The 25,637-nt window shown below is 44.2% G+C and overlaps 1 pseudogene; it reads right to left on the bottom strand.

Moving 5' to 3' along the window:
• Positions 1-215: 215 nt before the first annotated feature.
• Positions 216-25,637, bottom strand: part of LOC134399582 (kinesin-like protein KIF11) — a 53,938-nt pseudogene continuing 28,516 nt past the window's right edge.

The raw sequence follows: 25,637 nt of genomic DNA, 5'->3' as shown, positions 1-25,637 counted from the left end.
GAAGCATCTTCCTGATGCCAAGACTCTTTGTCATTTAGAATTCTTTGTCATTTAGAATTGGTGCATAATAATACCAAACTTATCTGACCTTCCTCCCTCCTCCAGGTGGTCCGGCCGCCAAGACTCTTTGTTGTTTAGAATTTGTACATAATAATACCAAACTAAAATTTCCCTTTCCCAACTACAACACCCATTTGTCCTCTGCCCAGTGCAGTCTATCTGCTCTCCTTCACAAGCACATTCTTATCATTCTGCACCTTGTCAAGGACCTGAGGACCACCTGTTCAGCATTCTTTTGACTGTCAAGGTGGTCTGCAACTTTAGCAACTGAGGTGTTGCAACTAGCATCTAGATTCCTGTAAATGCACTGTACATGTTCTTTCCTGCTGCTGAGGAAGGCTCTCTGTTGATCAACTATGCAGCCCTTCTTTGTAGCTGCAATTTCACCCCATTTACTTGTTTCCTGGCTCATACTTCTCAGGCTGCTGCCCAGGTCCTCACAGTGACTAGCAGATTCCAAGAGTATCTAAATATTTTCATTGTTGGAGTGCCTGATCTCTTGAGAAAATTCATCCAGAGGCTGAGTCAATATGCTATGCTGGGAAGTTGTCGAGCTGACAAGGCCAGTACTTTGCATAACTAGGTTTTCTTGTACGACAGTAATATTCTTGAGCCTCCCACCTTTTTATAGGACTCCACTTAGGTTCTGCTGAGTTTCTTGGTCTAGCAGGCTCAGCTTGTTTTGCAGAGAAGCAATAACCTGTGCTGTACCCTTTTTTTGTGCCAGCTTTGCCAACTCCACCTCTTCCTGCAGGTTGTCACAATCATGCTGAAGTTGAGAAAATATTTGGGAACTGTCTTCTTGTAGTTTATTCAGACCAAGAGAACGATCTCGGAAGATAAGTGTCATTTCCTCTTTAAGGACTGTCATCTTTTCATCCAGGGATGAATATTTCTTTAAGGGCATGTCTAGATGGGGCGATATCCCAGGGATCATCCAGGGATTGTCCCTGTGTGTCCACATAACACACAGGGCATCCCAGGAGCAGGGAGGAACGATCCATCCCTTTCCCCGGGCTATCACCCTACCCTTCAATTTTGATTTTTCCCGTGGTCTTCAGCTTGCCATTGCGGTTTTGTCCCGGCTTCACATGAGTAAACGCGAAGAGCCGGGAACTGTGCGTGGGGCACGGAGCTCCTCAGGAGCTCTGTGCCCATCAGGGGTGGGGTGGGGGGAGCTGAAGGGTTTTTTTCTTTTAAAATCTTACATTTTGCACAGGAGTGCTCCTGCACTTTTCTCCGATTAGAAAAAAGTGGCCGCCGTGACGTCCTCTTCTTGGGATGTCGCACGCCACGTGTAGATGAGGTGAACGATCTCACGATGATAAAATCGCGAGATCATCCCCCTCAACCCCTATCGTCTAGCTATGCCCTAAGTTGTTCTGGAGTTGAGCGTTTATATTCAGCACATGTAGCACCACAGGTGACAGACTACTTAATGCTCTGTCCAATCCAGAGGAGTGCTCTTCTATGAGTTTCTGCAGGTCATTTTTATTTTCCAATGTCAGTGCCTCCTGCTTCAGTATCTTTTCAGAAGCTAGAGAAACTTCAGTGGAAACAATCTCCTTTAGAGAGCTGAATGCTTCATCTATAGCTGCTGTAGTAACTCTAAAGGCCAAAGAGCTAGCAGACAGAAGATCACCGATTGAAAAGGTGTAAGAGTCCAGCATCTGCTGCTGTTTGCAATAGTTCTCCTTAAGAGAGTTTTGCATTTCACCGACGAGCGTATTCATATGATCTGTAAACGTCTTTTGGGCTTCTTCATTATGCTGCTCAACCTCATGCTTACGATCTAGTTTTGCATACAGACCAGATACATCTTTGGTGGTTTCTTTAACTGTACTAAGCAACTTGGTAGCAGTGCCATGACGTTTTTCTTCTGTGTTCTCCAAAGCTGATGCCATGTACTCTTCTTCGACAAGAAGAACCTTGGTTGTTTCCAAGTGCTTCCGAGGCCTTAGCTAGACCTACCTTTTGTTCCGGGGAGAGGAGGGGAGACCTCCCGTTGGGATTAATGCGAGATCTCGCCCCCATTTACACGTAAGCTGCGACGACCTCAGGAAGGGAGGAGGAGAGAGGAGCGCACGAACGCTCATGTGCTGAAGGTAGGTGCTTTTTAAAATTTCATTTCATTTCCCCTCTCCCCCCACCCTAACCCCGATGGGCGCAACTCCTGGCTCCGTGCGAGTAATCACGTGGAGCGGGGTCAAGCTGCGGAAATGGGCCAGACGTTCCGTGGCCTCAGGCTCAGCCCGGGACCACGGAAAAACTGGGCCCAAAGGGGAGGGCTATATCCCGGGGCAAAGGAAGGATGATCCCTCTCTGATCCCGGGATCCCCTGTGTGTCATGTGGATGCGCAGGGACAATCCCGGGGTTTGCCCCAGGATATAGCCTGGTCTAGCTAAGGCCTAAGTATCTTCTATTTCTTTTCCCCTGACCTGTAGGTCTGTTTGACACTTTTCCATTTCACTTCTTTGAACTGTGAATAACTCTGTGATTCTTTTCAGTTCTTCCTCCATTGCTGCAATTTTTTCAACATACTCTGCAATTTGTTCTTCCTGAACTCTCTACTTCCCATGAAGAGCGTCATAGTTTTCCAGAGAAATGCAGCCACCATTTTTCTCCTGCGCAGCTGTAAGATCTCGTTTTACACATTCAATCTCTTCTGTATACTTCTTAATGAGTGCTCGTTTTGTGAGCTTCTGGTTCACTTCAGGCTTATTCATGATATTCTTTGCTCTATGAGCATATTCAAGAGTACTTGGGATTTCCATGAGATTGATGAATGCAGGAGAAACAGTTGCAATTATACGTGTTTTTGTGCGTCCCCCAAGAGTCTTGTAGGATTCTAGTGAGCTTAGATGCTTTGTATGGGATATGGGACAAGGAAAAGGGCTTTCTCTGTTGTGGCACCCCGACTGTGGAATGCCCTCCCCTTGGAGGCCCGACTGGCGCCAACGCTGATTTTATTCCGGCGCCAAGTGAAAACATGGCTTTTTAACAAAGCTTTTAATAGCTGAATTCACTAGGCACATTGTTTTAACTGTTTTAATAGTTTTACTGCTTTTAAATTATATATTGTTTTAACTTGGTTTATGGTTTAATTTGTTTTTAGCTGTGTATATTTACTGTTTTTATATGGTATGCTTTTATCTGTACGCCGCCCTGAGATCTTATTGATACAGAGTGGGATATAAATGTTTTAAATAAAAATAAATAAATAAATAAATATGTGGGGCTCTTTCAACAAGTGCTGTAACGACTCTTCCCAGAGTCAACAGGGACTGGTTGATTTTTCCTATGAAGGAAGGCTGGGGTCCACCCAACATCCCTGCAAGGTAGGCTCTGGACCAAATGTCCAATTTCCCAGACAGCCACCTCCTTAACCCCGTCCCAAGACAGTAATAGCCAGCCCTTCAGAGAATAACCACACAAACACACCTTAAGGACTGAAGCAGTTTATTTACACACACACTAAAAACTAACATGTAAGGCTCCAGGCTGAAACTCAGCTAATCTAGGACCCCCAGTTTAAGTGGAGTGCCAAATTCGAGGGGGGGAATACAAATTTAAGACAAACCAAATAAAATAACAAAGATTTCCTTATTTCAATTCCCATGCACGTACAAAGGGAATATGACTGAAGCTGTGGAGGTGAGCGAAGGACCAACTGAGGATGGTAGGGTAAGTCCTTCCTCACATGATGTGGGATATCTCCCTGCTCTGCGGCTGCTCCCAGTTGAGTGCAGGGAGTGAAAGGCGCCCCGCCCCGAGCCACTGCCTAGGGGCTGGTGGCACCTTGCTGGTGGCACCACTGAGGGTGGACCCTACTTCTAGGGACCCCCCTTGGGCGTTGTGGATGGGACTTCTGTTCCTTCACAGAGTGAACGACTGTGCTCATCTCCTTTGTTGTTTTCATCAGAACCTCTCTGCGGATACAGAGCATTAACTGATGAGCATTTTATTGCACGCTTGTTACTGGCCACTCATGGTTTTTCACAGGGTTTTTGGACACTGCCGTCCACCTCCCATGCATCTCCCACCCCTTCTGGTCTTTCAGTGACAAAAAAAGACCCCATTAAACCCAACTTATTTTTAAAAGTGAAACGTGCCGCCATTTCCTGCTGAATAAAGGAAAAGCAGCACCACCTGGTCTTTGTTTACTTCCTCTTTCTTCAGGGACTGAAGCAGCATTTGAAGAAAGAGGAAACTGCTCATCACAGAAAGACGATTCAAAGTGAAGGGAGGGAAACATGATTTCCCCCCCAACTGGGTTTTATTATTTTTATGGGTTTTATTCTAAATTATAATTGTGCTTCCAAAGATGTGGAGTGTGCCTGGGGGGTGCCTCTTCATTAAACAGAAAATAGAGGCAAAATAAATATTTCCCAATTTACTAAAAACCTTAGCCTAGATCTGGGTGTTGGGTGGGCGTTGGGTGTGGTGGGCGCTGATTGCATAGTTCGCCTAAGGCTCCAGATGCAGGCAGCTAATCTAGGGCCACTTCTGGGGGTGGCACTCAGAGGAGGCTCTCCATAAAGAATCTCAGTGCACATAGTTTCACTATGAGAGTAGAAAGCCTTCTGCTTCTTGCACTGCAGGAACTAGGTCAATTTCTGCTCCACCCCCTGTCCCACCCATTCAGTGTGAGCTCTGACTTCCTTGGGTCTTCCCTCCCACTCAGATTGTTAGCAGTTGTGGATTGGAGGTGCTGCACACCCAAGCCACTACCAGAGACTGAAAAATAGCCTGTCATAATTGGTAGTTTTAAATAATGGTGACTCACCATAAGAACTCCTGAGACTTAAGCTGACTTTTTATTTTTGCAAATCCCCAAATAATCTTGTCTCTTCTCTTATTATTGACTTAGTGATACCCCTTGTAATTCATCCCAAATTGTATGTAATTCAAGAGCAATATGAGAAGGAGGAAATTCAGAAGGAAAAGGATGCACCCCTGCTCCAAGATGAAAAATGCTGTATTTATCATTTTTAAAGAGAACAAAACGATCTGTATGTTATGTGGGTTTCAGTGACAGTAATTATCCTTCTATTCAGGAATGAGTAATTACATTATTCTGTATGCTAAACCGCACAGTTACAGTTACACACACACACAAGACAGTTGTTCCACAAGTATTGGAAACAGAAATGCCAATGAAACAGATGCCTATTCATATCTGTTGAAACTGTAAGCTCCATCTGACGAGCATTTTATTTCACACTGGGCACTCAAGAAGTTTGCTCAGGTCCCTCACATGAGGTCATTTGCCTCCCATGCCCCTTCCCCCCTATCTGGCCTTTCTTGTGCGACAAAAAACTCCACTTTAAGTCCAATGTTTTTTTAAACTCAGAATTGCTGCTTTCTCCTGCTGTGTGCAGGAGAAGCAGCACTATTAGAACAACGGACTCAATGGGCCTCGTGCTAGTTGTGTACTTCCTCTTTTGAAAAGAGGAAGTAACTGAGGAATGAAAACATGAAGGTAGGGAGCGTGTTAACCCCCAGTGTGATGGAGCTTTGAGTCTATGAAATTGTATTTTTTTGTTTTTTGTTTTTTTACATTCAGGCCATATTTACCTGATTATATAAACAAACATTTTTGAGTCACTAAATCTTCACCATGATATATCACCATTGTTTTATATAGTGCCCGCCCCCTTTTGCACCCTGAAAAGGCCTCATAAAGGTGAGTTCTGAGAGCCACCTCACAAAAGTTAGGCTATGCTGGCATATCATGAAATATTCTTTCCAAAACATTTCCTCAATGATCTCTTGAAAGGAAAGGAGCTTGGTGCCCAGGAATGTTTATAAACCAGTGTTTCAAGGCGGCTATACTCCAGTCTCAATTTGTAAAATTGATAACAATGCTGATGTGAAGTCACACATGCCTGAAACTATCTCCCAATGGTGTCCCCTTCCTTTTCATTTTCGTAAAAAGCAACAGTACAGGCTGTGTGTGTGTATGTATACAGTATGTGTATGGGCTTCATCCCACATAACCGTTTCCCTCAAATTATCCCCATAGCATAAAGCTGTTGTTGTTGATAGCTAAATCACACCCCGGGCGGTGGCGTTCCTAAGATCCTTTGCATACCAAGAAAGGGTTTAAGGGGGAGAAATGTAAAAAATCATAAAAAATCAATGGATGACCCAATCTGATTCAAATTTGGTATGCTTAAAGCCCTCCTTAATATCTAGTACTGTGCCAATTTTCATGTCTTTATCTTTAAAACTTATGCGGATGGAAGCATTTGTTTAATTTGTACTTTAAACATATCAAATCATTTTCCTGTGCCCCCAGTGGCTGCTTGGAGAACAACAAAAGATTTGCTCCTAAAGAGGTAGTTAAATAGGTCGGTTCTTTTATATATGAAGCACAAGTTTTAACTTGGTGTTTTAAATTTGTAATTTTGCATTGCTGCTGTTTTTATCTGGTTGAGCTTTTATATTGTATTTTATATTATGGTTTTATACTGTTGTTTTATACTTTGAATGTTTTAATTTTTGTGAACCTCCCAGAGAGCTCCGGCTATTTGGCAGTATAGAAATGTAATAAATAAATAAATAAATAAATAAATAAATAAATAAATGCAGGATGCATGGGAGTACTTCACAGTCAAAGCAGATCATAAACTGGAAAACTTCGGAATCCTTTGCATGCAATTCGCAGTGATTGCACAGTATAACCCTGGTGTGGTGAAGCTATATATGTGTGTGTGTTAACCCTTTGCCCCATACCAATCATCTGAATGCAAACAGCCTCTTCATTTGTTTTCCTATGCCTATGAGCATGATAGGATTGTACATGGGAGGACCTATGGAGCTTTGGACAAATGACTTTGAGAACTGATTATTACAGAAGAAGCTATGGATTATAGGGGTGTGCACGGACCCCCCGCTCCGCTTCTCTTCCAGATCCGCGATTTGCGGATCGGGCTGCTTTGCTCCGCCCCGCTCCGCCCATGTCCGCTCCGCTCCGCTGCGGAGCTCCGGATCCGGATCGGAGCTCCGTTTCCCCCCCCCATAGGCTTGCATTAAGCTAAAAAAGTATACAACTTTTTTTCTGTGAAAGTTAGAAACCTCAAGTTTAGCACCGTGACACCTCATGGAGGTATACACATGCACGCCAAGACTCAAGGCAATCCCATCATCCCCTGATTTTGGGGGAATTTATGAAAATCCAACACCCCATTCACACCCCTTTCGACAGCTCTGTCAATGTGCACGTTAGAAACCTCAAACTCGCCACCATGATAGCTTATCCAGGGATACACATGCACACCAAGACTCAAGGCAGTCCCATCATCCCCTGATTTGGGAGAATATATGAAAATCAAACACCCCATTCACACCCCTTTCGATAGCTCTGTCAATTTGCACGTTGGAAACCTCAAACTCACCACCATGATAGCTTATCCAGGGATACACACGCACACCCAGACTCAAGGCAGTCCCATCATCCCCTGATCTTTGGGGAATTTATGAAAATCCAACACCCAATTTGCAGACGTGGACTGTTCTCTGACATTTGGACAAATAGAAAAAAGGGAAGTGAGCACACTCACAGATGCCATCTAGACCCACAATCATGCCAAGGTACAAGGCAATCCCATCATCCCCTGTTTTTTGGCGGGTCTTAAACCTGCAGACAGCTCAGTGGGGCCATTTCAAAGGAAATCCCAACATGCCATGAATTGGGGAGTAGAGATAAACCTATGAATCTTCTTCCACACTTGAAAAATGGATTTGGAACTTCCAAAAGTCTAATTGAGTGCAGGAAGGACTTCTCCCCTGAGTCAAAGCCAGACACACACAACCTCCCTGCGAAGCGGGCAGGGGAGGAGGGAGGGAAGGCAGGCAGGCAGGCAGCAGACATTTCTGGGGGCATAAGGAAGTGAGCCAAGGATAAGCCAGTAATGCATATAAAATGGAATAAATAAATAAATAAATAAACGAAGGAGGGGTGGAATTAAAAGCAGCAGTGTTGCTGAATAAACAACAAGAAGAACTTTTTAAAAAAGGCTATATCTGTCTTTTACCAGTAATAGGAGGACGTGCCCCGGGGAGGGGGAAGCAGCTGCCAATTTGACTGGTCTAGTGACCAGTCTTTTAAGAAGCAACGCTGTCAGTTCAACTCATGAAAGCCATTGCTCCACCACAAGAGCTCTAAGGAGTAAAGCTCTCACTTCAACTCATGATAGGCATTGCTCCACCGGGTTACTCTCTTTGGAGGGCTCTGATGGCCCTCCAAGTACAGGAGAGAGTGAGGGCACGTCCACATGGCATGCCCTAGGGTAGCTGATCCCCTTGCACCACATCTTTTCAGTTGTTCCCCAAAGTTAGGGTGGGTAGCAGTGCTCTCTTATTATTGGCTTAGTATATGATTTCAGGTTGTGTTTGTGCATTTGGTGGGGCTACTGTTTTAAAAAACACTGGGAAAAGTCCGTTCAGACTAAGAAAGAGAAGTTCCCAGAATCCCAAGTTACCCGTTTTGCCTATCCCCTCCTCCAACTTTGTGATCATGTGATCATGACCGGGAGTTGACTCTGCCCCTCAGCCCTTCGGAAAAGGTATTTTTCCCGCCGGTTTTTAAAAAAATTCTAGCACACGAACCGCACCACGCAGAGAGCTGAGAGTAGGCTCAAAATGACCCCCATCCACGACTCTCTAAGCACAAGAATTTTCAGAAAGATAGCTTCAAAAACAACACAGTTATTCCCCTTTCTTTTCCGCAATGCAATCCTATGGGCGAAATGTTTCAAGATGGCGATCGGAGCGGACCGCGGAAACCGGAGCGCTCTGAAAATGGGCGCTTCTCTTCGCCTTGCTTCTAGGTGTCCGCGGTCCGCTTCTACTCCACCTCAGGGCAAGGCGGAGCAGGCCAATTCGCTCCTGCTTCTATGCTTCTAATCGGAGCGGAGCACATGCCTAATGGATTATGTACTCTATGGTGTAATGTTCACATACTCCAGACTTGATAGCAGAATTCTTCCTCTCCCTACCTCATCCTACTAATTGTAGGATTTTCACAATTTTTTAAAAAAATATTATAGGAAGACCTTGGTTATTAGAAGCAGGGAAGAAACAGTGGCATATGTTAGAATCACTGAAATAAAGGACCTTAGGGAAGGACAGAAAATGGTATAATTTCCTAGGTTAATGACTTGACTAGAAGCTTTGCTCAACTCCATGAGGGCTAGAAATTTGTAAGTTTTTTTTTTATCATAAATAAAAGCTGAGATTTTCCAGAAGCTAAATCCTATCCAAGAGTTTACATGCTGTGTGGTTGGTGATACGCAGTTACATAGATGGTGCATACCTCGAGTTATCTTTCCATTTTTTTGAAAGTAAAAGGTCATATAGCAAGAACAGCATATTCTTCTATGCAAGGTCCTTTCTATACAAAAGAGAAATGATTATGATATTCTTCAGTTTTTCCTCACACTATAGACTTAGTAGTACTCTGTGTCACTATGATAAAGGCTGGGCACCATCTAGTGAAAGTTAATCACTTTTAAATCATACTGGGGATTCCCCACTTCCCAAAGTGGAAGCCTAAGTCCTCTTAGAGTAGACCCATGGAAACCAAAGGGCACAAGTTAGTCATGACCTAGGGCTCATCTTCACCAAGCAGGATATTCCACTATGAAAGTGGTAGGAAAGCAGTATATAAAAGGCAGGATTGAAGTGCACTGACACCTGTTGGGGCCCACTGACACATACCATATACCACTTTCATAGTGTTATATCCTGCTTGGTGTGGATGTGTCATGGGCCCCAACAGTTGTCAGTGCACTTCAGTACCACTATAAAGCAATAGTAGATCCTGCAGTGCACTTCACTACCACTATAAAGCAGTAGTGTGGCTCCTGCCTTTTATGTACCACTTTCATACTGCTTTCATAGTGGAATATCCTGCTTGGTGTAGATGAGCCCTAAGTTTACTCTAAGAAGGACTATTTGGATCCAACTCACTCAGTTCAGTGGGAAAGGTTCAAGTGTGAGCTTAACTTTACATTTTGAATGGTACCTACACGTGCTTAACCTTGGCCTTTAATTTAAAAGGAGGATTTGTTTTACAACATTGCCTTCAATTCAGGGCACAACACACCCTGGCAAAGATGCTCAGTCCCTGATTAAATGTGACAGGGAGTGCACGGTAATACAGGTCAACCTCATCCATTGTTATTTGACTTTACTCTAGGGCTGTTTTACAGAAACAAAGAAATAAAGGCTGTTCCTATCTGAGTGAAGAGCTTTGCTTTTTGTGATCATTTCCTGATAATATCATTTGTTTTTGGTCTGGGATTCAGGCAGTAGAGTAAAATCCCCATGGACCCTCTTGACTTTGTATAATACTACCTGGTATCAAATACCTTCGCTCCTTCCATTGTCACTTGATCAGGGATAAAAAAAAAGACCTGCACTTTTCTAAATAACACAAAAAGACAGCATAAGCTGTTTTCTTTCCTTTGAAGGAGGGAGGATCTGAACTAAATGGACACATATCCATATTTTGGCTTTGAATTAAAATAGCTGACCCAAGGCCTATCTTACTTTCTGTTTATCCCTAAAGCAGCATTCCCCAAACTTTTTGTTCCCTTGGGCACATTTGGGAATTTGAGAAACTGCTGTGGGCACCACCACAAAATGGTTCCCATGGAGCATGTGGCTAGTCACATACGGGCTGCCGCGGGTGGGGTGGGAGTTAGTCAAAAGACGTGGTGGAGGGAGAAGTAGCAAGGCTAAAGGCTAGAAAGGGGAGAAACAGCAAGGTAAAGGAGCGAAGGGGAGAGAAAAAAAGAGGGTTAAGGACAGGGAAGGGAGAGAAATAGCGAGGAAAGGAGCCGAGAGGAGAGAAATAGCAAAGCTAGAGACTGGGAGTGGAGACAGAGAGATCAAAGGGGTGGAAGAAGTTTGGGCAGGGCCATGAAACAACTCTTTCCCTCTCTTCCTGCCCCCGAACAGGTGATCAGAGGCACGTTTATGAACAAAAAGGAGAATCTGGTGTTGTAACATTTTCCAAGTTTTTTTAAAATTAAAATATTACAATGGCCATACAAGAGCCTTTATTTCAGGGGTGCAACAGGCAAAGACTCCTTTAGGTAGGTACTGTAGAAATTGCAGTGTGCAGATCTTTACTGATACTAATAGCATGATTCTTCAGGTTGATCAGCAGCACTCCCCGGGTTCTCCTTGCAGGGAGATGGAATGGAGGGATGAGGACCTGGAGAAGATTCCCAAACACTTTGTGTCCTACGGTCAGCTCAAAGATCGGCTTGCAACAATGCTCATCTAGTAATTCCATGAGCTGACCTACATTAAACCAAAAATCCTGCACCCTCACTCATCTTTCTTCTTGCCAAGTCTTTCTGGGATTACAATGGGCACAATACATGTCCCCCTTTCCTTTTCTTGGCTGCTTCCTTTGTGAGGAAGTTCCATACATTCCATTTATACATCCAGCAGATGGCACTGCAACATTGCAAAAATATTGGGCTATCCCAGAAATACACCAACTCTTTGATGGCAGTGTATATTTGTCGCTGCATTTTCAGCAAGTTAAATCATGGTGGAATAAAGCTAAAAAAGGTGGGAGAGGCACTGGAGAAGGAGGATGTCATGAAAACGACCTGCAAACTTCAGTGAGTCTTGATCACCCTACATAACCTCCATGTGATTAGGGGGAATAGAACCGCCTTGACTCATCCATCCTATGCTCCTTAAACTGGCATAAATTGGTATAGCAAGCCTGACCATAGATCTTTGAATCCGTGAGAAAAATCAGGATTCTCACATCAGGATTAGACTACTACAGTAGGCTTTACATGGGGCAACTCCTAAAGCACAGTATCAAGACCATATTACCCCTGTCTTGAAACACATTTACTGGTTGCCAGTTGCTTTCTGGCCACAATTCAAGGTTTTGGTTTTAACCTTTAAAGTCCTAAATGGCTTAAGACATGGCTATCTAAGGGACTGCCTGTCTCACTAAGAACCTGCACGAGTATTAAGATCTGAAGGAGGTGCTCTTTTGAGACAACTGTGACCCACAGAGGCCTTCAAACTATGGAACACGCTCCCTCAAGTACTATGATTCTTCAGGAAGCACATTTAGAAAGGGTATGCAAGCAATCTTTTTAACTTGGCCTTTTAAAATTTGTAGTTTTAATGTTACTAGAACCCGGGCTCATCCCATGAAGCTCATTGGTGGGAGATTCAGGATAGATAAAAGGAAGTACTTCTTCACACAGTACATAATTACACTATGGTATTTGCTACCACAAGATGTAGTGATGGCCACCAATTTGGACGGCTTTAAAAAAGGGTTGGATAAATTCCTGGCGGAGAAGGCTATTAATGGCTACTAGTTCTGAGGCTATGCTACCCCAGTATCAAAATCAGTAAGCCTGTATACACTAGTTCTTGGGGAACATGGGTGGGAGGCTGCTATTGCACTCATGTCCTGCTTATGGATCCCTGGTCAACAGCTGCTTGACCACTGTGTGTACAGAGTGCTGGACTAGATGGACCCTTGCTCCGATCCAGTATGTCTCTTCTTATGTACTTAATGTTTTAACTATTCTTGTTTTATTGTTTTAAAATTGTATTGTTTTAAATAGTAAAACACCTTGCTGCACACCACCTTGATAAGCTTTTTCGCAGATAAGTCAGCATATAAATAATAACTAAAATTTTAAAAATCTGAGCACACCTGGAGTTGCACTGTGTAGGGCGTGCAGGGATTGTCACACAACCCAAAGAAAAAGATGGATGTTTTGAAAGGCGGCACCTGCTGGCTTGAGGCTGAATTCCAGTTTTACTACACCGTTAAAAGTCTTCAACTGAAACCTGTGTGAAAGGCTACTGTTACAGTTAATCAAATGTGGAATCGAAACCTTAGTGCTGATCACAGTGTAATATTTGGGTTTCTTTGTTGTTGTTGTTTTTAGAAATATCCACTCTTCTATAATTTATTGGGGGTGTAATGAAATATGTCTAATTTGATAGAAAGTCTTTGATAAGATATGACCAGTGGTAGGATGTTGATGGTTGTGAGCTGGCATTTGATCGGGCCATGGCGATGATAAAATCAGTGCTCGTTTTAAGTTGTTGTGTAATTGACTGCCCTGGAAAGGTAAAGAGTGAGCTCCCCTGTAACCGGGAGATGCTGTTCTCCACATCCAGCCAGAACATAATATGCTGTGTTGGCTTGTAAGGCCTGTAGGATTTAAATAGTGTCTGCAATCTGGAGCCATGCTGATTTACTAATCCTTGATCTTAGTTGAACATGATCACAGTCCCTGCTTCTGTTCATAAGGGATAGGCTTACTGTTAATTGACAGGCTTTGGCATCTTACCAAAAAAAAAAAAAGGAGGGGGGGAGTGGAGAAAAAGGCTGCAGTGTAGAGAAGAAGGAACTAATACAGCCACAGAGAATGTTCCTGACAAGTTAATTTGGGAACCAGGGCTGGAGAGAAACCCGTCTCCAAGAACTTCATGCCTCCTCCTCCTCCTCCTCCTCATTATTATTATTATTATTATTATTAAACACCATGTGTGCTTTGCATTTTTTAAAACAACAACGTTCAAGTAATCATTCAAAAAAGTGAGTAATCTGAAAGTTGTATACAGGGTGATTAAGAGAGGAATAGCATTCAGGATCTTTCCAGGCATGTGGCTTTCCATTTCTCTCTGTGGCTTGGTCGTAGGTGGTCACAAAGGTTCTGTGATCCTCTCCCCAAATGCCTCGCCACTTGGCCGGATGGTGAAGACTGGGGTGGGCAATTTTTTCCAGCCCAAGGGCTGAATTCAATTTTGGAGAAGCTCGGAGGAAGGGGCTGCATTCCAGGGGTGGGTGGGGCCAAGGCAAAATGGGTGGGGACAAGGGGGCCAGCATACTTTAATTGAAAGCTCTTCTTACCAGTAACTAAGTCCTAGCAGAAGCATTTATTTATTAGTTATTGTATTACATGTAAATCCTGCCTTTTTTCCTCCAAGGAACCCAAGGTGGGTTCCATTTTATCTCTCCATTTTATCTTCACAGCAACAACCCTATGAGATAGGCTGGGCTGAGAGTCTGTGACACCCAGACTTCCTTGGCGGAGTGGAAATTAGAACCTGGACCTCCTGACTCTCAGTCTGACTCTAGCTGCTACACCACACTGGCTCTCATTTTAACCTTTTAGAGTTCCATCACACCAGCGATTTAGTGCACTCTTGCCATGGCTGGTGTGTGGGTTTGCAGCATGGTACTCACGTGAAGCTGTGCCAGTCCTGCTGACACCCTGCTTCTTCCCCAGCCTTTTCTGTCTTTTCCTAGAACGCCTAAAGTCTGGATTATTTTCCCTAAATGTCCGTCTGGCGCCTACACTGTACTCTTTTCGTCGCCAGCTGAAGACCTTTTTATTCTCTCAGTATTTTAACACTTAATTTTAACTTAAATTTAAATTTTACTGTTCTAACTCTGTATTTTAATCTTACATCAATTTTGCTGCGTGATTTTATCCTGGTTGTGCTTTTTATATTGTGTTTTGTATTTGTGTTTTCAACCTGTTGGTTGTTTTATTATGGTTTTAATTATTGTGAACCACCCAGAGAGCTTCGTCTATTGGGCAGTATAAAAATGTAATAAAATAAATAAATAAATAAATATAAATAAATTTCCTTTGTTGGGTGTGTGTGCTGTGATTGGGAACCTTGCTGTTGGCTTGAATGGATTGCATCAGGTCCTGGCAGGGAAAAGCAATCTCTCCCAGCAGCCGGCTCCAAGCCTCAGTAGAAAACCCAAACCTTGCATCCCAGGCTTGAAAGCATTTTCTTAAAAATTGTACAATGCCCAAATCTCTGCAGAGACAGGATTGTACTCCCTCGATGCCCCCAAAGAGCCAGACTAAAGGGTTGTTCCATTTTTGCTGGGCAGAAAGGTGGTTTGGTTGAACTACTCATCTGACAGGACCTGTCATGTTAAAGAGAGGGAAGGAGCAACCAATGAACTGGAGGGAGAAAGAGCGGAGCGGAAGAGCAAACAAGCAAAAGGGCATCGGAGGTAAAAAAACGCAGAGGCAAAGCAGGGGGAGAAATTACGTGTGATGGAGCCCTTAGAATGGGGAAAAACTGCACAAAACCTGGGGAACCTCCAAACAATTGGTGTTTCGGGGATAGGGGGCCTGGCTGTTTGGGGAACCCCAGAAGGGCCAGATTTGGCCCCTTGGCCTGAGGTTCCCCACCCCTGCACATGCCATGGTAAGATTCTAGATGGTACTAATAATAACAGTCAGAATCCACTGATTTTGAACCTGACACTGATTGTGAGCCATGGGGAAATGATGCTCATGGCTAACTCTTCACACACAGAGAGGGGTTAGCCCCATTCCTTTTCCTGAAGTCTCCCCTATGAATGCCCTTACCTCTCAGCCTTGTATGCAAACCTTCCTAATTTCCAGTGCAGCAGCTCTTCCTAGCCAGGCTTGTTGAGAGGGAAAGTGGCCCAGGGAAAGCAGGGGTCTTCCTGAATAGTGTGGACTCACAGTGCTCCTCTCAGTCTCCTTTTCCTTCTCTCATGTTCTAGGGACATGGTAGTACTACACACAATATTTTTCTTTCAGCTGTGCACCTGTTTTTATATCCAAATGTGCATTCACCAAACCAAATCTTGATTAATCTGGGTCAACACAGCAAGGCCATCTTATTGTGGATTCTCCAGGCATTTCAGGACTGAGACAATTCCATGTGGTCTTGGCCATCCAGGTCAACTGAGACTTTGCAGAGGCAAAGTTGGCCACCAACATCTACTGGTGTACTGGTGTGTCTTGGCCAGAGTGAGATGCAGGTGAACAATCAGGTTACAATTGTGAAGAGGAGGAACAACTCTGGGGGTCACTTGTCAGTGGGCCCTAGGCAACTGCCCAATCATGCCTGCTCTTGATCCCAGCTCTTTGGAGGAAGGGCAGGGAAAAACCTACGAAATAAATAAAATTGGTTTTTACCGCAACAGGCCCCTTGGTTTTTGACTAGATGCTGGTGTACATAGTTATCCTCCTCCAAATACCATAATTTTAAATAATGGAAGTAACAAACAAAACAAAAAGCCCAAATTGCGCTCTGTTCCTTATGCTTGGCAAAAAAAAGAAAGGAAAAAAATCATCTTTAACATCCTTCTCTTTGAAGATGGGGAAAGCCTCTACCATTGTCGCTGACATTTATAATTGCAAAAAGGACTAAGTGCTGACTCTCAGAGGGTCTCAGACTACACAGACTCAAAAAACATTGCAATTAAATATATTAGAAGACACTTACAGATATGCAGCCAATCAGCTTGCTCAATTAGTAAATATTCTGAACCCTATAATTTTGCATAAAGAGTGACCCATGCTGTGAGGGATGTTTACTGGATTGGTTTGTTGGGTAATTAGACTCAGGAGAGATAAATGCTCTGTAAGTGTTTTTGGGACAGATTATGACGTGCCCTTGCACTGATACATAAGCATGCAAGGAGTTTCCCCTCTCCCATTAAGCAGGTTTCTTCAAGTTCTGTCGTATCTACTTTCTTTTGAGCCCATGTACTATCAGCTGCTTCCAATATTCCTTTTTACCTCTGCATTTTGAAATTTCTACGTGGTGGTTTTTGTTTTTTTTTTGCAGAAAAGTAACCAGGAAATAAACAATACTTCAATTAGGGGAGCTTCATGAAATCCGCAAACTCTGTCCCTGACTCTTCTCAATTTTAGCTAAAACATGTCCCCATAGCCTTCTGAAAATGGGAGCTAAGTGGGCCAGGTGCCTTCTGCCTCATTGCACTGTCTAGGGTGACCATAGGAAAAGGAGGACAGGGCTCCTGTATCTTTAACAGTTGTACTGAAAAGGAAATTTCAGCAGGTGTCATTTGTATATATGGGGAACCTGGAGAAATTTCCTCTTCATCACACCAGTTAAAGCTGCAGGTGCCCTGCCCTCTTTTGAATCTAGTTATTCTCGTATAGCTCCTGCAGCTTTAACTGCTTTGATGAAGAGGGAATTTCATCAGGTTCTCCATATGAAATCTCTTGCTGAAATTCCCTTTTCTATGCAACTGTTAAAGATACAGGAGCCCTGTCCTCCTTTTCATATGGTCACCCTAGAAGTGTCTGTAATTCAAGCACTGAATGTGGATGGATCTGGATAAACAAAGCTGTGCAGAGGTACCGTTCTCAGCCAGGCACATAGCCACAAAATACTTGGAGGAGAGATCCAGGCAAGAGGTCATGAGGACCATTGACAGAGGTGTGGCAGAGGGGACGAAGTCACGCTTCAATGGCCTTTACAACTGTAGCTAAGATAGCCATAACGAAAGCTAGGAGGCTAACCTCTCTCGAATTCAAGCACTGCAGAAAATGGCCACAGACCAGCATCTCTGAAATGTAAGAAGAATCAAACTTGAGGTCAGTGAATACCAGAGGAAGGTCGAGGACCCTTTCCGGTAAAAGGCACACTTTACAATTCACACATTACATTTCAAGGTATACCCTGAAAATGTTGTACGTGTATACAGGAAAAATATGAATGCAATGAAGGTATGTTTCTGAAAACATGTTTTATAAAGGGATTTCGGATTGGCTGTGGATTCAGAGGAATGTATACTCTCGGCGGCAAACACAGGTTTGTGGATAGGGTGGCCATCTGCTCTACTTTTAAGGTGGCCGCTTATGAATCACCAAAAAAGAGGAAATGCATCATAAAAAAAGAGGATACTATTTGCATAAATTTTGCAAATACTAATTTATATTTATAGATGTCTATTTAGAAACAATTATAATTTAAAAAGAAACACAATCCATCTCACTCTAGGGTGGAAGACTGTGAGCGAGTGCCTTGCTCCATCTGCTGTCTAGGTGCTGTCAATGGATAACTTCAAAGTCCCTGGGCTCTTCCTTCTGATAGTTCTTTATCTCTAATCTGGACTTGAATTGGACAGAAATTCAAACAGAGGATGGACACCTTCAAAGTAGAGGACAATCCACTGGCAACCCTTCAAATAGAGGCCTGTCCTTTGTAAAAGAGGGCACCTGGCCACCTTAGTGGGACAGTTCTCTATTTGAAGGTGTTCTCTATATGACGGGCTATCTGTTCCAAAATGGAGAGCTGAGGCCCTGAAGTTGCCCATCCACTATTAGCATCTGGACACAGAATGTGCAGGCGAGAAGATCAATTGGTCACAGTCTGCCCTGCTATGGTGAGATGCCTCGTGTTCCTATTTAAATAATAGTAATTACATCTAGATTTGCCGCTATATGTAAATATTGGCATTAGCGCATTTGTGTCCTCTTTGGTGGTGATGTAGTTCCTCCTATTTTTTAAAAGAGATGCATGGATAGCCACCCTGTTTGCTGCCCTGTTAGCTGTCACTGCCCCTCAGACTTTGTGCGTGGTATTCACACATCTCCTTTTTTGTGCGTGCAATTTTGCACACATGTATGTAGCCAGCTGTGAAGCTTTGAAACAGGATGCAGTGTAAATGTTAAAATTATACTACATGACATATTATCAGTCTCAATACATTAAAGATAGTTAAAATATTGAGTACAATCCATCAGCCATGGGCACAGCCCAGTGCATGGTAGGGAAGTCCCATGGGGCTCAATGGGGCCCTCCTACTCCACAGTGGCCCTTAGCTGATTCACCCCACCCCACCCAAATGCACATTGGCCATTTACACTCAAAGTCAGGCCCATGTGCAATAAAGGCATCCAACTGACCCCTCACCTTTCCAGGTCCCTGCATATAACTTACCTATGCTCTAGAGCATGGATAACATGCAGGCCAGGTCCTTGGAGAGAGGAGTGAATTCAATATATGGAAAACATGCATGTTCCAACCCATAGAAAGGAATATTTAATGTGCAGTGGTTGTTGCTCAGTGATAAAGCACCTGCTTTGCTGCAGAAGGCCCCAGGTTCAATCCCTGACATCTCCAGGTAGGGCTGGAATACCTCCTGCCTGAAGAGCTACAGCCAGTCATTGTTGATAATACTTGGCTAGATCGACCAATGGTCTAACGTGGTATAAGGCAGTGTCCTATGTTCCTATGCATGTTTGCAAAGACCAAGCTGGGATGGGAGGGAAAAAAAAGAGGTGTGCCAGTTCCCTCTATGTGTGCATTGTTGCGTTCACAGGGCGATGAATTGTGCCCGGTATTTATAGCAGGAAATGTGCTATGAGATAGTCAATCAATATCTTAGCAAGCAGTGTATTCAGTTAACAAACCTGCTGTAATAATTCAGAGAGAGAGAGAGAGAGAGAGAGAGAGAGAGAGAGAGAGAGAGATTGTTGTTATTGACACTATTTTCCAAAAAGACGTTTCTACAAAATGTTGCTTCAATAAGGACTGAAAAAGATGCACATCTGTCTAGAGGGGACACTAAAAAGTGTTGCATGCGTGTGTGGCTGTAAGAATACGATAGATTTCTAAAGCTCAAAAGGGTGTGCTCTGTGGAGGTATCGATAGGCAGGTTGTCCTTTTCTTCCAACTCTTATCTTCAGGGTTCCAGAGCTCGAACGTGCCAGGCACTTCACATGTTCAACGCAGATTTCATCTCTGCAATTTTCCCTGAGATTTATGTCTACTGCACATGAAAGCAGTGGGCATCCAGTCTTTTTGTCCCATAATATTTAACATATTTGTTAAATTATCTGATTGTTTACATATGTGGTTCACACAAAAAATCCTTATCGCAACTGCAGTGCTAAAAAAACTTCACTCATCAATCAAAGGATGTTTGCTGAATGTTGTTCTGTCAATTTGAAGGTGAATTGCCTTAGGGCTATTTCTACCTTGAGCATTAAACAATATAGCAATTGAAATATACTTTGGGGTTTATTTTTCTTGATCAAGGGAAAAGACTTAAACATTCACAGTGAAACTGTACACATTTTATTTTTTCCACCACCCATCCAATTTGATTGGTTTTTTTTTTAACAATGTGCATTGGGTCATCTTTGTGAAGGGAGCTGACAAAACTTTGCTCATAAAGGCATTGGAAAATGGGCATTCATAGAGGAACAATTAATTATTTTTACGCACTGCATGAAAAATTAGAGTTTTGACCATACCATGGACAGTTGGCTGTAAAAATCCCAGGAATTAATAACTTAGTTGATTTATTCCAGGGTATCTTAGGCCTTAGCTAGACCTAAGGTTTATCCCGGGGTCATCCCTGTTCATGTAAATGACACACAGGATATCCCGGGAGCAGGCAGGGAAAACCCCGGGGACGATCTTTGGATAAACCTTAGGTCTAGCTAAGACCTTTATTGATTTGTTCCGGGGATTTGTTCCCTTCCATTAAAAAAAACCCAAAACAGTTTGAAGTTGAGTCCTGTATAACTTAAAAGGTTGCATAGCATATTCTCACATAGCATATCAGTCTGAATAAAGGTTTTATTTTTATTTTTTAAACTTTTTGTTGTACTGAATAATGTAGCTTTTTGATCCGTTGTTGTGATCAGACTGTGTAATGGAAAGAAAAATGTCCACACACCAGCCCAGCAAATTATGATAAAGAGGAAAACTAACCTCTTTGGTGTAGATACCTAGCACTCAGAGCAAGAAATAGCAGCCACCACCACATCCTTGGAAAGCTGATACATTGGGCATTCTGGGTCATTGTAGGAAATTCAAAATGGTGGGTGGCGTTACCGCCAAGTATAACCACATAACTGTGCCACTAGGGAAGCAGATGGACAGATGGGATAAGAGTCAGCACTGATGTTGGCCTTGCTGGGGCCAACCCTAGCAGTTGCCCAGGAATACAGGGTGTTGCCACTGGCTCTAGGATCCAAAGAAAGGCGATGTTACTGCATACTACTTCCCCTGGAGACAAGAATGGCTTCAACTGTCAATAGAGCTTCTTGAATTCCCGGCCAAGTGAGATCCATCCAGTCAGAAAGCTTGGCCCAAGTGAGCATTTAGACCTATATCTGGCATGGCTTCTTTAGCAGCTGACTCACAAAATTCAATAGTATTTCCAATCTGCAAAAGGCTTCAGCTATTGAGTTTCTACCTATCATGAACTTATTAAAGCCATAAGAGTACTATCAGGGAAAAAGGTGGTAACCATTGTGTAAGCAATGCCTCTATAGCCCTGTTAAGAAGCACCCCTCTCCACAATTAGAATTTCATGAGAGGGAGAATAGGGATGAGTCATAAGAATCTAAGAAGAAGCATGAAGTTCTCCCTACCTCAGCATTCAGTTCCCACAGTGGCTGACCAAATTCCTATGAGAAGCCCACAAGCAGGACATGAGTGCAAGAGCACCCTCTCACTTGTGTTCCTCAGTGACTGGCATAAAGAAGCATACCGCCTCTGATACTGATGGTAATATATAGCCATCATGACTATAGTAGTAGCCATTTATGACATTATCCTGCATGGATTTGTCTAATTCCCTTTTAAAGCCATCCTAGGGCCCATCTACACCAAGCAGGATATTTCACTATGAAAGTGGTATGAAAGCAGTATATAAAAGGCAGGATCCACACTACTGCTTCATAATGGTATTGAGGTGCATTGACAAACATTGGGGCTCATTGACACATACCATATACCACTTTCATACCTCTTTCACAGTGTTATATCCTGCTTGGTGTAGACGTGTCATGGGCCCCAACGGTTGTCAGTGCACTTCAATACCACTATAAAGTAGGGCTGTGCTCTGCTTCTCTTCGGTTCAGAGAAGCAGTAGCGAGGTGGTCTGATTTGTCTCCGGAAAAGGCAGAGGCGAAGAGAGTCGGGGGGGGGAGGGCTGTGGATCGAGGCGAAGAGGATCGCCTCAATCCGGAGCTCCGGACACATGTAAGTGCGGGGGGGAGGGAGAGGGACTCATCTGGTGCTGCCGCCACTGCTGCAGTCTCTGTGGCACCGGCGCCAGGTAAGGGGGCAGGGAGGAGGGAGGCTTACCTGCGTCCGTCGCAGGCTTCAATTGAGGCCCCGGTTGAAGCTGGAAGTGAAGGCTGAGGCCTTTTCCGGCTTCAAGCCAGGGCCTCAATTGAAGCCCATGACGGACGCAGGTAAGGAGGCAGGGAGGAGGGAGGCTTACCTGCATCTGTCGTGGTCCATCGTGGGCTTCAATTGAGGCCCCGGTTGAAGCCGGAAGTGAAGGCCGAGGCCTCTTCCGGCTTTAAACCAGGGCCTTAATTGAAGCCCGTGATGATGGACACAGGTAAGAGGGTGGTGTGTGTGGCTTAGCTGGCGCCGTTGCCATCCATGCAGCGACGGTGGCGAAGCCAGATCTTGCTCCGCGGAGCGGAGAGGGGGACAGGTGGATCGGCCCGAAGAGGATCGGGCCCGATCTGGATTTTCCGGATAGGGCCCCGAAGCGGATCGGGGGGGGGGTCCATGCACAGCCCTAATTTAAAGCAGTAGTGTGGCTCCTCCCTTTTATATACTACTTTCATACCATTTTCATAGTGGAATATCCTGCTTGGTGTAGATGAGCCCCAAGTTGGAAGCCATCGCTACATCTTGTGGAAATGAATTCCATCATTTTAATTATGTATTGTGTGGAGAAGTATTTCCTTTTATCCGTCCTGAATCTCCCACCATTCCGCTTCATTGTATGGCCCTAGGTTCTAGTATTATTGGAGAGGGAGAAAAACTTTCTCCCTATCCACATCCTCCAAACTATACATAATTTTATACACTTCTTCGATGCCCCCTTTACTTGCTTTTTGTCTAAACTAAACAGCCCCAAATGTTGTAACTTTTCCTTATACTGGAGTTGGTCCAGCCATTTCATCATTTTGGTTTCCCTCTTTTGCACCTTCTCCAGCACTACACCATCTTTTTGGAAGTGCAACAATCAGAACTACACACAATATTCCAAGTGTGGTCACACCATAGATTTGTATAAAAATGTTAGAACGTTGGCAGTTTTATTTTCAATTTTTTCCCTAATGCTTCCCAGCATGGAGGTTGCCTTTCTCACAACAGCTGCATGCTTAGGACAAGAAAGCAAATATTAAATAACATGGTTCATACTCAAAATGGTATTAGCACAAATTTAATTTTGCCAATGCCTGTGTGTGCGTGTGCGTGTGCGCGCATGCAGGAAGAATGATAAATTAATATTTCTCATGTGACCTTGTTGAGATTAGAGCCTATAAAGAAGAAACTATATAAGTATTAGCCAAAACTGTGCACTGTAATCTTTGTATAGTTGGTGTGAAGTGAAGTGCAAGGATTAGTTGCAAGGCAATTCAGCATCACACATACATACCATACATATATCTGTAGGTTGTTTGATGAAAAATGAAACTGAAAAGTCTATCAGTGGCCACTGTAGTCATGATTTTGATATTCCACCTCCATGTTCAGAGACAGTGGCTGAGTTCAGACAAGACGCTAATCAACAGTTGTTTCCCCGTTCTGTTCCTATTATCCCCACCCAGTTGATTAGCGTGTCGTCCAAACTCAGCCAGTATGTCACTGAATACCAGCCACTGTGGAGCAAAACTGGAAACAGCTATTGTCCTCTGGTCCTGATTGTGGGCTTCCTGGAATAGTGCCAGCATCAAGGGTAGGCATGGTCAGGCAGGTGCTGAGGGCCCACACCCCAGCAGGGGCCCACTGACAACCCCCCTGGAATTGCTCCTCCTCTTTATCACAGCAACTTGCTTGTAAAACCGCCACTCACTCTGGCACACACAACGGTGTTAGTGAGAAGGAGCAGAAGAGGCTACTGCCTACTCGCTCATTACTTCTCTGCCTGTCAAGCAAGCCAGTGGTAGCCATGATGGGAAAGAGGAGAAGGAGCAATACCAGTTGGTGACAATGGTGGTGAGAAGGTAGCTTCACTGAGGAAGGGCCCCCACTGACGGTGTCTTGCCAAGGGCCGCTCAAAAACCTGGATCTGGCACTGTCCAGAGGCATCTGCTTGGCCATTTGGGGAAGGAGGATACTGGACCCTTGTCACCACCCAGCACGGCTCTGACGGACTTATCCGTGTAACTTCCTTTCTTTTCACATTCCTGTTTTTTCTCTTTGTCAGTCTGCCTAGGTGTTACTATGCTGAGCTGTGATGTGTGAACAAACTGTACAGCATTTCTTGGAGCGAGGGAGAAAATGATCCACCTGGACGCAGCGCTGTATTTTTCCGCGCCGTAATTAGGGAGTGGTGCCAAACCTGGCTCAGCTTCTTAAGCTGATTGTGGCATGCCAAGAAAAGTGACCAAAGCACCCAACAAGATCCCCAGGAGGGCAGGTAATGTTTGTCAGTGGTTCCAGGATCATGGCTGCCATTCATTTGAGCAGAACCAATTCAGGTCATTGCATGGATGCTAAAATTTTATTGACAAATGCAAGCCCTGCAAAGAAGTGAGGATAGGAATTAGTGTTATCTGTTACACTCCCGCCGCCCCCCGCCCACCACACTCATATAGCCTTCCTTGTTCACAATCATGCATATGTGGCCACAAACGATGTTGACATTCGTTTTATACTGTATCGATGTAATCCTGCTTGTCTCTCTCTTCAAGAAATGCTGGGTTGACCAGGTCTCCAGGCAAGAAACCCATCGGTAAGTCCGTTCCACATAGGTCTGTCTTTCCCAACCTTGGTCCCTCCAGTTGTTTTGGCTTACAGGAAGCAGCAGCATACAGGTAGGCATAGTCAAGCACCTGCTGTGGACTCAGACCCCAACAAGGGCCCATAACAAGAGCCCCCTGGAGTTGCTCCTCCTTTTCGCCATTACAACCTGCTGGTTCACTTGCCTCTCACTCTGGCTCACACAATGGTGATGGTGAGAAGGAGGAAGAGCAGCAGATGCCACTGCCTGCTTGCTCACTGGCTCTCTGCCTGTCAAACAAGCTGGTGGTAGCAACAATGAGAAAGATTACGAGGAGCAGTAGTAGCTGGTGACAATGGCAGTGAGAAGGTAGACACCTGGAGGGAGGGGGCCAATGAAGAGGCCTTGCCCAAAGGCTCTCAAAAACCAGGAACAGGCCCTGGATATGGGTCAAAACTCTGACCAGCTCTGGCCAATGGTCAGAGATGATGGGACTTGTAGGCTCAAACAACCCAGGTTGTAGAAGGCTGGCATAGGTGATGGGGAGCGCTGATGCCCTCCCTCTAGGTACTGACCTGATCCTTCCCCAAGCCACTCAGTTGGATCTCTTTCTCTTTCCCCAGTCTTGCTCATCAGAGTTGCCAACCTTTTAACCAACCGCTGCTCCTGCACCTTTCATGACAGCTTAATCTGAAAGCAGTAGTGAATCAGAATGCTCATCTCCATGTGGAGGTATTTTCCACTAGCTGACTTCTGCAGACCAAGGTGCTGTTCAAGGCATAGGAACAAGCCACTCCATTCTCTTCTGGTCAGCTGGCAAGTCTACTTGTTTTGCTAGTTCTCACCCCGCCCCCCTTTTTCTAACATTCATCTGGTTATTGTGCCATAGAGAAACCCTCCACTTTGCACAAGGTGGCTGGAGATGTGGAAGAGAGTAATGAGAGACACTTGCACTGCCTCCAGTCTTCTTGGACATGCCATATTAAAAGACAGGAAGAACCTTTTAAAGAAGAGGTGGGTAACCTCAAGCCCAGTCAA

Source organism: Elgaria multicarinata, chromosome 5 (genome assembly GCF_023053635.1).
Source record: "Elgaria multicarinata webbii isolate HBS135686 ecotype San Diego chromosome 5, rElgMul1.1.pri, whole genome shotgun sequence".
Taxonomy (NCBI): domain Eukaryota; kingdom Metazoa; phylum Chordata; class Lepidosauria; order Squamata; family Anguidae; genus Elgaria; species Elgaria multicarinata.
Note: the sequence above shows the minus strand (reverse complement) of the source record. Positions and strands in the feature narration are given on the sequence as shown.